The sequence below is a fragment of the Numida meleagris genome, chromosome 7, assembly GCF_002078875.1.
Source record: "Numida meleagris isolate 19003 breed g44 Domestic line chromosome 7, NumMel1.0, whole genome shotgun sequence".
In the NCBI taxonomy this organism is placed as follows: Eukaryota; Metazoa; Chordata; class Aves; order Galliformes; family Numididae; genus Numida; species Numida meleagris.
The window spans coordinates 3,722,122-3,734,799 of record NC_034415.1 but is presented as its reverse complement, the minus strand read 5'-3'; the positions used below and the strand labels follow the sequence as shown (position 1 = coordinate 3,734,799).

At 38.0% G+C, this 12,678-nt stretch overlaps 1 protein-coding gene across 1 annotated transcript in view; it reads left to right on the top strand.

The window, feature by feature from the left end:
- CDC73 (cell division cycle 73) overlaps positions 1 to 12,678 on the top strand; it is a 102,000-nt gene that overhangs the window by 62,883 nt on the left and 26,439 nt on the right. The gene's annotated exons all lie outside the window — the stretch shown is intronic.

Genomic DNA, 12,678 nt, shown 5'->3' with positions numbered 1-12,678 from the left:
CAATCCTCTGATTTCTATCTGTGCATGTGGTTGTAGCTTGAGAGAGTCTAAGTTTCAGGAAAAACTTCTTTTTATAGAACTTCCTTCTTCAATACTTTCATGCAGTACTGTGTATTCCTGGATGTTTCAGGAGGGCGGAACTTGCTTTGCTCTGTAAGTGTGACCTGAAGGTTTAAGTAGTCTTGCTGTGGTCGTAGATTGGAATGAGCTTTATTTTGGCCAAATCTCACTGTGAAGGGTCAGTGGACTGCTTGTTCTTGATCCAAGGAGTAGTATGTGCTGTAATGTTGCTATGGTTACATCTTAAATTAGAAGCTGTAGTGTTGGTGTTTGAAATACTTCGATCTACTAAGGCTAAGGAGGAGTTATAGTGATGTGCAGATGTGCTGTGTGAATGTAAGGACTGCTGTAGAGTTAACATGGGCAGTGCAAGGTTGACTGTGCAGTGAGTTCGGCCACATTAGAAGCAGATGCAGGAAGTCAGATAAGATAATTAGAATAACTTGTGCACAAGACTCTGATAGTTGTGCAGAACATCTGTGCAAAAGAAAGGTGTGAAGCTGTAGAATATTTTATCCAAAAATCTTGAAAAACTTCCTTTCTGTAATTTTTAGAGAGTAGCAGTCAAATCTTGTTGAACTAGTTCTAAGATAAATTAGACCGTAGGAAGGAGCCATTTAAATAGAGCTTTCTCTAGGCAACAGTAACAGAAGTTTCTCAAGTGAGTTTACAGTGGTACAGTGGTTGCAATAGTCAGGTGTACTGCTTAGAAAGATAATTTTCTGCCTGGTGGCTACAGGTGCCCTGAAAGTTAAACTAAATACATACATCATAGCTGACATGTAAATTGAATGTTTCCATATGGATCATGCTTTATGAATACTTCACAAATACTCTGCAAAGTTTATTCCATTTTATCAGAGTAAAATGTAGTAGTATCTCAGTTGTAATGTGTTGAAAACCCTGTCAAGTAACAATTCAAAATGATTAATGGCAGTGTTTTCAAGGGTGGTTATTTTTACTTTGAAACTTTTCTTTTCCCTTCTGGAAATGTGTTCATGCAGGATATCATAAATGCTTAGCTTAAGTTTTTTGGGAAAAATTATGTATATGGTCAATGGCGATGGCAAGCCATCGTCTTGATAATTCAAAAAGAATACTTTTCCAAATACCATGTGGAGTAGAGGGGACAGGATTACAGAATATTTCTAATCTGATCACCTACTCTGTGATCAGTGTATTTCTTAATTACTCGAAGCACACTTGTAACTGAGTGAAAAATAGCAATCTAGAAATGACCACAAGTGTCAGTATTGCCTGCCTTTATTTTTCTTAGCAAATTTTCACTATTTCTTGGTAAGTCTCGTAACCCATCTTGCACTTACTGTATTTTGTATAGATGGCCAGGATTTTGCACTGTTCTAATGACACCCAAGTGATTCCACTGATCTTTGGATGTTTAAAATTTAAAACACAAAACAATATAGATAAGTCTTCAATAGCTACAGAAGAATAGAAAGGGTTTCCAATAACTGTAAAACTGTATACCTATTTTTATGTTCTCAAATGATTAGTTAATAATTGTTCTAATCAGTCAATAAGCGATTTAAGCACTTTGCAAAATTGTTAGAGAGAAAAGACAGGATGATCTCTTGAAGGCAGGAGGGCTTAGTCCACCATCTGCCCAATGAAACGTTTCAAGGGGATTTTTCACAATTGTGTCTTCTTTTAATAACTGAACAGACATTTTAGCTATCCAAGAGGAGTTCAGTCTCAAGATTTCTTACAGCTGCTTATGAAGAGCACAGCTCTGGAGTGCTTCAAAATGCAACTGAAAAGCCAAAATGCAGTTATTTTCACTCTACTTCTCTGTTCTGTTTTTGCATTATATGCAGATTTTGCATATTGGACTGCTGTCTCGAAACAGTTCTTTCCTCAATAACGTTTTGTTTCCTGTATTTGGATTTTTTCAAGTCTTTCCCCCAGGCTTTGCATCCAATTATTCCTGATCTTAAGTGCTAAATGAAGATTTTCTTTCCAGGGAATGGACAACATAATTTCATTTAGATTGTGCAGCATCTTTGGTTGTGCAGTTCTCTCCTGATGAAGTGACATGCCAGTGGAGGCATTTTCTGCCTGTCACAAGCGTTCCTTTTGCATTCTGAAAAGAGCAGGGACTTGATGAAGCTTTGATTCCGCACAGCGGGGGAGAGAAGGCCAATGAGCACAAGTACCAAACGTTCAGAGGCAGTTTAAAGACTGTGGAAAATAAACTTTCTCTGCTTGTCCTATGTGAATTTTTCATTCCAGGTGCCTGCCCTGTAAGATCAGGTTGTCCCTGGCACTCCCCCTACACTCCCAGCATGAAGTTGACATTTTTTTTAATGAAAGCTGAAATTGTTACAGAAATAGAGATTTTGGGGAAGATCTGACACTATACACCAGACTTGATTCAAAACAGGAAGATGGCATCCTGAGGAAGGTAACAGATCACTCTATATCTCAGTAGTAGGAGTAAAACACATTGTTCTGGCTTTGACAGCTTACCTGTTGCAACCTGCCCATCTCCTCCATTCTGCCCCATCCATTCCCAAAAAAGCTGCAGAAAAACCTTTTCCTTTTGTCTGTCTTCTGGCTTCTAAGGTGTCCCAATGACTTGAAGAGCCATGGCTCCGCCAGGTTCACTGCCAGGGCACAGGCCTCTCCTGCCCACTTGAGCTTCGTCCTTGTGCTGTTGGACCCGCTGCGTGGCTCTTTGAGACTGACTGAGAGACTAGCAGCTCTTGATGTTCATCTTCTCACCAGTTGTTATGTTTATGAGTTTCTTTTGGCCACTGTGTCTATGGTTTGTATATGAATACGAAGGCATTTCATCGACCTCAGAAATTCCCGGTTCTTTATTTAACATTAAGTTAGAAATGGTGATGTAGGTCTTGAGTTGATGTTAAATAGTGAGACCAAGCAGCTGGAAGTTTCCGAGCTGCCAGATTTCATCTATTTCGGGGCTGAGGCCTGTATTGATTTTTTTCCATGTGTCATGTTTCCTCAAGAGCTTTAGTGGATGAATTTCTGCAGCTCCATTTGGTAAGTGTCCTCATTTACAGTTAGTTTTGTGGGATATAGAGGATTTACAGTGGAAACCACAAAGGTTTAGTAACTGTCTTAAATACCTCAGGCCTTTTCTTCTAACAAGAATGCTTAAACTGAGAGAAGCAACAAAATATATGGAAATCTCCTTTCTCCAGTGATCCCTGTAATAAATTTAAGTAGCACTTGTTAATAGCCAATGTAGAACTTGGATCTTAGCTTGGAAAACAAGTCCTTTTTTAAAAAGCAATTCCTTGCTGCGCCCTTGGACATATTGCTAAAATTGCTTCCAATGCCCTGTATACTAGCTGGTTTGGTAGAGTTACTTCAGCTTGGCCAGACAGATAAACATATGCTGTTTCCCAAAAGTTGTTCCATGTTGATTCCCTCAACTGGTAGTAATTTACAGCCAGTGTATATTAATAAGTTATTTTATCATGTACTGTGCTTAAATTCATTGAACTGATTCCCTGTTGCTTCAAAGTAACTTCTATTCTCGTGGGAAAATTTTTGGGAGTAGGTATTCATTTGTCTGTGTTTCTGATGGACAAAGAAGTTGTGCTGCTGTACACAATGACTTCCCATGCACTAGTTTTCTGGTCTATTTTTCTGGTCTATCCTACAGACTTTATCATTCCACTTTTGAAATTCACTTTAGAATCAACTATAGCATCTCTTTAGTGACTTATAAGGAAAATTAAACTGTGTAGTAGAAAACATGCTTTTTGTCTGAATAACTATGTTCATAATTCCTTCTGTAATTCATGTAAGATTCTAGCTGAATTTTGGCAGATTGAAGGTTTTTTAATGGAAATTACTAGCATAGAATCCATATTACTAGAATTTTACTAGAATGTACTTCAATACCAGATCTAGAGGAGATTATACTGACATAGAATATTGGTTCAGAATATTCAGCTACCCTAAACCATATTTTGTTCAGTTTTTCCTGCAATTTAGTGTTGCCTAATGGAATTAGAAAGAGAGCTCTTTTGCATCTTGTCCATCTCAAGGCATAATGTTAAATCTCAAGCATGCTGTAGACAGCTTTGTATTGAAAAGAAAAAAAAAATGTATTTTTAGTGCAATAGACCAAACTTCATGAATTCAGGGCTAAGGGATTTCTAGAAGAGATATATTTTAGTAACTCTTAATCAGCATTTGCAAAGCTTTCTATCACTGATCCATCTTACTGAAGTAAATTTATAGGGAGCATCTGTCATCCTCTTACAAAAAAAAAAGCCCATAAAAATAGTCATATACTTAAAATCCCACAGTCTCATGACCTTGGGCAATGGGTTGTACGTTGCAGATTCTTTCAAGTCTTCTCTCAAGGTTTTGCCTAACTAAGCATTCAGACTTCTGAAAATGCCTTGCTTTTTCTTTCTAGTTAATGCACATTTGAGCTTTACTCATAAGCAAGTATTATGGTTTACAATTTGATAAGAAGGCAACTAGCTTTAAGGAGACTAAATTATACTTTTTCGTTGTTCCTACCTTTGGGGTCCCCATCTTAGTTTGCTTTGGAGTTGCTTATTTTGCCAAATATGAAAACCTCTGTGATTGTTATTATCAGTAAGAAACATAGCATTGGGGGGGGGGAGGGGGGGAAGAAAAAACAGGTAACAATAGTTGTCTACTTCTATTGCATTTGTAAGCAAGCAAAGGAGTACTAACTCTGCCGATGAATTTTGCTTGGAATGAGACCTGAACACAGCAATTAGTGTAGAGGGAATCCTTGGTTTTGAGAATTTAGGTCACCTCACATTGAAACATTATCTTCACTGTGAAAAAATACCTTTTGCCATTTTAATTTTCTTTATTTTCCAGTTGACTCTACGTAGTGCTGTATGGAAGTGTGTACTAATATCTGTACTTCAGTGCTGGATTTGCCTCATGACAAGAAGGGGTTTTGTTCTGTGTAATTAACTTTGTTATCTGAGGTGGGCTGGGGAAATGGAGTGGGGAAAAGAGATATGCCAGTAATGTGGGAAATGCTGGATGCAGCAGGGAAGGAGCAGGTTTCTTGAATCTCTGTACCTCTCAGTAGCAGGTTAGTTGGGAGCAATGCCAGCTTAAAATTGGATCCGTGTATTCACATGATAATGCCTACAATCTAATAAGCCTGGTGGAATGTGGACCATTAGGGAGCAGATGCATCAGCCTGCTCTGAGTGGTCTGGTGGAGTCGGTTTGGTCCCGTGTGGCTGGAGCTAATAAGCTCTGATGACTCTGTGTAGAATTGCCTGCTTGTTCTTGAAACAATGCTGCAGCATACATGAGATGCTTGCAAGATTTATAAATAGTAGCTCCATGCTGTGTGGCGGTGCTGCTTCTGAAGCCCTGCTGGCATGGGAAGGGAGCTAGCTATGTTTCTGTTAAGCTACTCTGAGCTAATGAAATCGCTAAATCAGAGGCACCTCTCTCATTTAGAATGGAAAACCTGCTGCTTAGAATATCTGATCACAGTTGATTGAGATCTGATGGCAAGAGTAGGTTGGGTTTTCATAGAACGGCTTTCATAGTACCTTGTCATAATTTTTATCTAATTTGGAAATATTTCTCTTCAAACTAGGCACTAGTCAGTGACAAAAATGTCTGAGAGGAAAAGGGTTTTTGCAGTTACTTCAAAATAGGCATTATTAATTTACACAAGAATATGACAATGTAGGAGCTAAGAAATAAAGAATAAATAGCTCTTTTCTTACCTTTTCTTAATGTCTTTTTAAATGGAGGAATAAATATGAATGTGTGAAGTATCTGTACTTACTACCAGCCTTTTTAATTAAATGTAGTATTACTATACACAGTCCTTTCATAAAAGGTGATGCTACTCTTCTGATTTTTTTTCTCATAAAGGTAGAGCAATACCAGCATAAGACAAGCAAGGATGAGCCCTGTGAAATTACATCTGTTTCTGACTGGTAAAGCTTTCTGAAGCACATACGGAAAGTTCCAGGGTGTCATAACAGAGGAATCTTGTTTCTCTTTTGTGTTTTTTTTTCTCCTTAGCAAGGTCATTCTTGGCATTGAGAACCATACTCTCTTCCAAAACATTGTTCTCTGTGGCTTACTCATTTATATTTCCTGCCACCTAAGTGCTCAAGAGTTTTCCAGTGAAGGAATCTTAGTCTGCAACAGATTGCAGTGAGGGGAAAAAGAAGATTTTACTTGTTGTCACGGACAGGAGGCATTTCAAAGACAAAACAACTATTTGAAGTAACAGGACAGCTGTGAAGGCTGAAGGAGAGCTGAGGAGCTCCTACTGCTCGAGACGCATTTCCTTCAGATCTACTGTGAGATCTGTGGGATCATTAAGGACAGCTGATTCTCGCTAAAATGCGAGCAGCAGAAAGAGCAGTTGCGCTGAACCCTACCTGTGTTTGTCCTGCTTGGCGTGGTATGTCATCTTAATTTGTTCACAGTTGGAAGTTACTAGTTAAATCTGTACATGTATGCATATGTGTAGAGAAGAGGAAAAAGCCATTTGAAAACTTAGAAAACTTGCTGTAAAATACAATGAGTCTGTTCACTTAGTTAAGGTGTTAGGTTTTTCTGAAGGGTTGAGTGAAGACGATGTAAGTCAGAGCATAATAGAGAGATCTGTAAGTTGGTCGAGTTTTTGTATGGCTCTTATCCTGTCTCCATCTTTGAATAGAGTGGCCCCAGACTGTAGGAGTGAGACCTTGCCAGCTGACCTTCATTTAAGAGGATTGCACTTCTTCACTACTGAAAATACAGCTGTGCCTTAGCCATTTCAAACAGCAGTCGTATTATAAAGCAGATCTCGTAACGCATAGACAGAAGCTTCGAGATGGGCTGTCTAGCGTATAGATTGTATAAAAAATGAAAAAATAAAAGTTGAATGTTCTCGTCCTTGTGCTTTGAGAAGGGCTTAATTTAATCTTCACTACTAAAGAGGGAGGAATAACGGAGAATTTAGATATAATGCCAAAGGAAGCTGAAAGTAGCGGCAGAAGGCAGAATAGAAAAACTTATATCTTGTGATAGGGCCAGAATCCTTCCTCTTCTTTAACATAATACATGCTTTATCAATTTTTAACAATTACAGTAAATTTTTAATACAGACATATATAATTGACTTCTACTTTCTGCGGTAGGGTGGTATTAATTCAATACCAGCAATTTTCATAATCTGTTTGCTATGTAACACAGTAGCAGTAATATGTTCTGTTGCATGCACGCTAGTGCAGAAATGTTGAAGTCGATTCTTTCAACCTGAACATTTGTCAAAAAGCACACAATTAGCAGGCATCTGTGCTATGATGAAGTATATTCTACTATTTATCTTAAACACGAATCTGCGATGCGTGAGACTGAAATCCTGGTGTCTCAGGTGACTGTTAGACAGTGATCAAAGCTGTAGTTGTGCTGCTTGATTCTTTTGGTTGAAGGGAAACAGCCCTGCCAGAAGTTTGTACAGATTTTTTTGACCAAGAGTCAGGCTTCTAGAACACAGCTAAATGAAGGTAACTGAAAATTGAACTTTGAGTACAAAACTCAAAACTCAAAACTCAAAAAAAAAAAAAAAAAAAAAAAGCTTTAGTTGATAGTGTTTGGGGAATTACTTTATCATGGAATATGTTAGGAAAGTGCAGGATGCAGACATAGTCTAGGAAATCCAGGATTTAGGTTTCCAGTGCTTTCCTAGCTGTTCTTGCTGATCTGTATAGTAATGTAATTTAGTGTTATGTAAAAGTGATTGTTGGAAAATGTATAAGTTTTTAATGTCAACACCTATGCAGGAAAGCTTCAGGCCTGTTGGAATTACCTAGTTGCACTGAATAGGGAATTTGGGGAGGAAATTGTTTTGATTTCATACCTTTTTAAAATTTGGAACAAAATCAACTTGAATTAAAATTCTCCAATGTCCATGGTGGGACCACATCTTCAAGGTTTTTTGTCTTGTTAAAATCTGAACGTAAACACATTGATCCAGTAATAGGTCTACTGTCTTCGAAGTCAAACCTCCCAAAATCTTTTGTTTTACTTCATACAAATGTATGAAATCACTGTTTAGGAATAAAGTAGCATTGCAATCAAATGTCAGCTCCAGTTATGATAGTTTACTAAATAATGCTTTTTGAGATGGCACCAATGGCAAGCTTGTAAGTTAAAAATGTGAGGTATTTGTGTCCATTGGAAGGGGTAGTTCTTGCTCAGATTTTGGTTTTTTGAGTGAAATAAAAGTTTAGTCACAAGATGACCAACAGCTTAGTGTTTGGGGACAGATTGCCATGTGTTAGCTTTCCCAGTTTCTGTGTGATAAGAGCTGGGACTAGGTCAGTTCTTCAGAACAGATTTAAACGTGTTGGCAGGAGTGTGAGCAAAGGAGCTGGGGAACAGAATGTGCACTGACACAAATGGGGTGTGCTCCTGCAGCCCCAGCTAGAGGTGCCCTGCCTGAAGAAGCCTTTGACTCAAGGTTTTGTTTCTCCTTCCCCATGTTATAACTTCAAATAATGCTGTGTTTGTGTATACTGCTTGGCGCAGAGATTTCACAGGGGCTTTTCTGATTGTACAAACTGTAAACATGAGACTTAAATGAGGCTTGTGACGAAGGGGGAGATGAATGAATTTGCATTCCTGCTGTGGGGAAGTAGTATCATTTCCTCCATTAGGATCAAGGGTGCATATACCTAGTGTTAAAAGGCAAACCAAGTCCATTGTCCTCCCTGCACACCAGAAAACATTGTACCTTGATTTGACTTCTTCCCATCTTCATGGTACACAGTGCATTTTTTCCTTTTGGTCCATCTTCTAAGTTCCTTGAACTAAAGTGATAAAATGTATAGAGTAGGAATGGGATGAATTTGGTTTGGGGGTGCTTTTTTGTGTATGAGAATATGATATTTCCTTCATTCTTCAATTTGTTTTTCTTTTTTATAATGGCAACTTAAAATGAACCTGGGAAGTTACGCAGCTGGAACAGGACAAATACAGGCAATATTCTAGGTGACTTATCAAGTATGTCTGGCCTTCCCAGCCTGAGGGAGTTACAGCATGTGTGTAACTGTAGTGCATGGAGTTGCAGAGAGCATCAGGCATTCATCCTGGACCAAACTCAGAAATTTTCACAGTAAACTACTGTTCTGTTTCTAACTTGCTAGACTGATGTTGTACAGGTATTGCTTATCTCTCAGTACTTGTCAACACTGTTAGTGCCGGTGCCCAAGCTAGCGTCTCAGCGAACAGCCTGTTGATATGAGGGCTTTGACAGATGCTGTGCTGCAGACCTCTGCAGTGCTTGCATATGGCGCAAAACTTGTATAAATATGCTTTTTTCCTTTTTACTTTATACTACAGTTCAGTACAACTGATTTGACTTAAGTCAGGTACATGTCCAACAGAACTCTGAAGTGTATTTGTGTACAAGTGACACGGCAAAGAAATGCACAAAAAGAAAGCTGAGAAGAAAATCCGAGCATGAATTTCATTACAAGCATTAATCAACAGACTGCATGGATCTGTACATTAATGTTGCTTGCAGCCTGTTCCAGGCCTCAAGATCGTCACTTTCTCTTCTCTGGCCTGTGTATTCAAAACAGCCCTTTCCATGTAGAAACGGTTCTACTCTGTTGTATTCTTATAATCACTTCGATCGTTCAAGCCCTCTTGTCTCTTCTTCCCTTATCACAGTTTACGGTAGCCATGGCTAAAGCTTTTGATCCTGAAAAAGCTCATGCTGTTTATGAACTCAGCAGTTACTTTACCAGGTGACAAAAATAACTTAGTTCATTGCTCCAAAGTTCCTCTTTGTGCATCATCTTCTCCGGAAATAGAGGTTCAAAGAGTCTGTCCTGATATTTCAAGTCTTCCAAGGTGATACTTGGAAATTTCGCTTCATCTCGCTGACCGTGACAACCCAGGACAGTTAAATTTTCTTGTAAATGTAGTGTGATCTATAAGCATAGTGCACATTAAAGTCACTGTGAGCTGCAATTGCTAAAACTGGTAATGTATGGAAGAATAAAGTTAAAGCTTGAATTTTTTTCAGTGAATACGAAGGAGAAGACATTGCTGGGGAAAAAAATGATGCTGAATAATTTATTTAACCAATAGTCACTGGGTTTGGGGGAGAGGTTTTATAAAGCTTCCCATGTCTTAGAATTCTATTACAGCAACCCTAGGTTTAGGAACAGAATTCAGAATAACTGAGGGGAGGCTGTAAAGAGCATCATCAGTTTATATTGCATTGAGACTTTGAACAGCATCACATACATTTAAGCAGTTGCTTGGATTTTGGTTCAGTTAGGGCATTTCGGAAAAGTTTTTGCACAAGCACTAAGGATCCATGTCTATTCATTTGGGCACACGCAGAGCTTTTTAAAAAAAAAAAAGTCTTATCACACAAAGCATTTCATGAGTCTTTCCAGAAGCTACAAAGGAACCTTTTTGAAGTCTTTTAAGCCTTTTCCTCTGCTAAGTTATGCAGGTGTAAGTGGGATCTTCTCATTGCTCCATACTGTGCAACTTTCATGTCCATGTGACAGTTCCTCTTGCTACCATTTCAAGCATGATCTGAATAGAAAAAGTGACATAGTTTTCTGTATGTGTTCGGTGTTTGCCTGTTTGTGGTTTTATGTAACAAATTGTAGGAGCCCCATATTCTGTGAAACTGTGGGTGAAGAAACATTTCATGAGCATCTGGTTATACTTAAAGCTACAAGTGACATAGGAACAAGAGATTAATGAATGTCCAGGGTTGAAAGCTGGAGACTAAACCATAAGCAAATTGTAGTAAATTCATATCTATGCACTTTCCGGTTCTGCTGAGCTGATGCGACAATCTGATGTCAATATAAAGAAAATCAGTAGTGTATTTATTACCTTTGTACCCGACTTTCTTAAAAGATGAAAAAATCCTTTTGTTCTTGCGCTGTTGGTATTTGACAAAACTTCTGTGGATTGCCATGTAATATGCATGAGACCAGCTCAGATAATGAATCCAAAGAAAAAGAATTCTAAGCAAAAATAAGGTTTTGGTGATATCTACTTATCACACACTTGAAGGCAATGAGTCATCTAAACATAAGCAGATACGAGAGGCAGCAATTTGATCCAAAAGTAAAACGTAACCCACCAAAAAGTTCTCATTCCAGGTTCTCTTCTGTAAGTCTCTCTCATAAATGAGTTTTTGATGAAAACTGTTTATCCTCAGAAAAATGAAAGTTTTGTGCATGTCTAATTTCACTTCTGCTCAAAATTGGTAATCCAACAATAGAATTGAAATTACCTTAGTGAAGTAACTTGAAGTGGAAATTCTTAATTTTGTGCAAGGAAAAGGATGGGAGGACTTCTATCATGCTTCAGTGAAGATTAAGACCATTTTGAAATCTTAGCCTTGTGTGTAATGCTTAAGTTTTAAGGTATCTCAATAGTTGTTGCTGTCACAAATTCTTTTGAAAAATATCTCCAATTGTTTTTAATTAGGTTGTTTATATGGCTTTGTTGTAGTTAGTTGGTTAGTAGTCACTACCATATTCATTCGGGTACAGTTGTGATTTCAGCTGTTTAGGTCCATTTACCGTGCAGAGTGAGAACGTTGCCTGTCCGAAGTATCTATACGCTGGAGTCCTATTCATTCACTTGGGTTGAAAGAGTACTTAGTTGTAAGTGGTTGCAATAGAGGAGAAGTTGCAGTAAGTACCTGCTGTTTCTTTTTGTGATGCTGATCTCCAGGCCTGGCCTGCTACCGAAAAAAAAACTCATTAATCCTGACCATTGCAGTGTCAGAGTTTCAGAATTTGAGTCACCTTTTAGTTTTAATTTTATAATGGGCTAATAAAAAACCACACTCGTAAACAAAAGCTGAACTTAAATGCTGTGGAACATCCAGTACTAATGTCTTCACATTTCCGTCAGTTCTTGATGATATCACCCTGGTTTTATTCTCTCAATCCTCCCTTGCCTCTCCTTTCTCCCTCTTCTCCATCGTTATAATGCTGTACTCATTCGGAAGAGATTGTCTACATCTGATTTTCTTGGAGTTGGGAAATTTCTGTACTTCAAAAGTACTTTCAAAGCATAGCCTCACCTGTAATGAAATTTGCCTTATCTTTGTAAGAAGATGAACACTAAGTTTTCTTTCTTGTAAGCAAACTTGAGGGTTGGCAGTCTTCTTATTTCTTCGTATTTTTCTTTACGGTGTACTTGAGAAGGCCTGATGCTCAGTGTAAGTTGTTTACTTAGTAACTTTTACTAACCCCTTTTGTCGAATGTCATGAGAGTTTATTAGTTGTCAAAGCAGTGAGGCAGGGTTGTTACTCTCCATAGGCAGTGGGTATCCTGGTCCTTTGGTAGATAATGGTAATTATTCTTCCCTTTCTAAATTCATTCCATAACAACAGCTTTACTTCTACTTCAATTTCCCTCCTATTTTCTTGATTAAAAGGAAGTTGAAACAATGTATGCAGTTGAAATAACCTTTTTATTAATATTGCAAGCAATGCAAGTTAAAATGACTGTGATATTAGCAGTATTTGTACAATAGTTAAGATCCTGTTAACAAATTACGTTTTATTTTACAGCATAATTAAAATATAGGGATGCAGCTAAAAACTTGCAATTT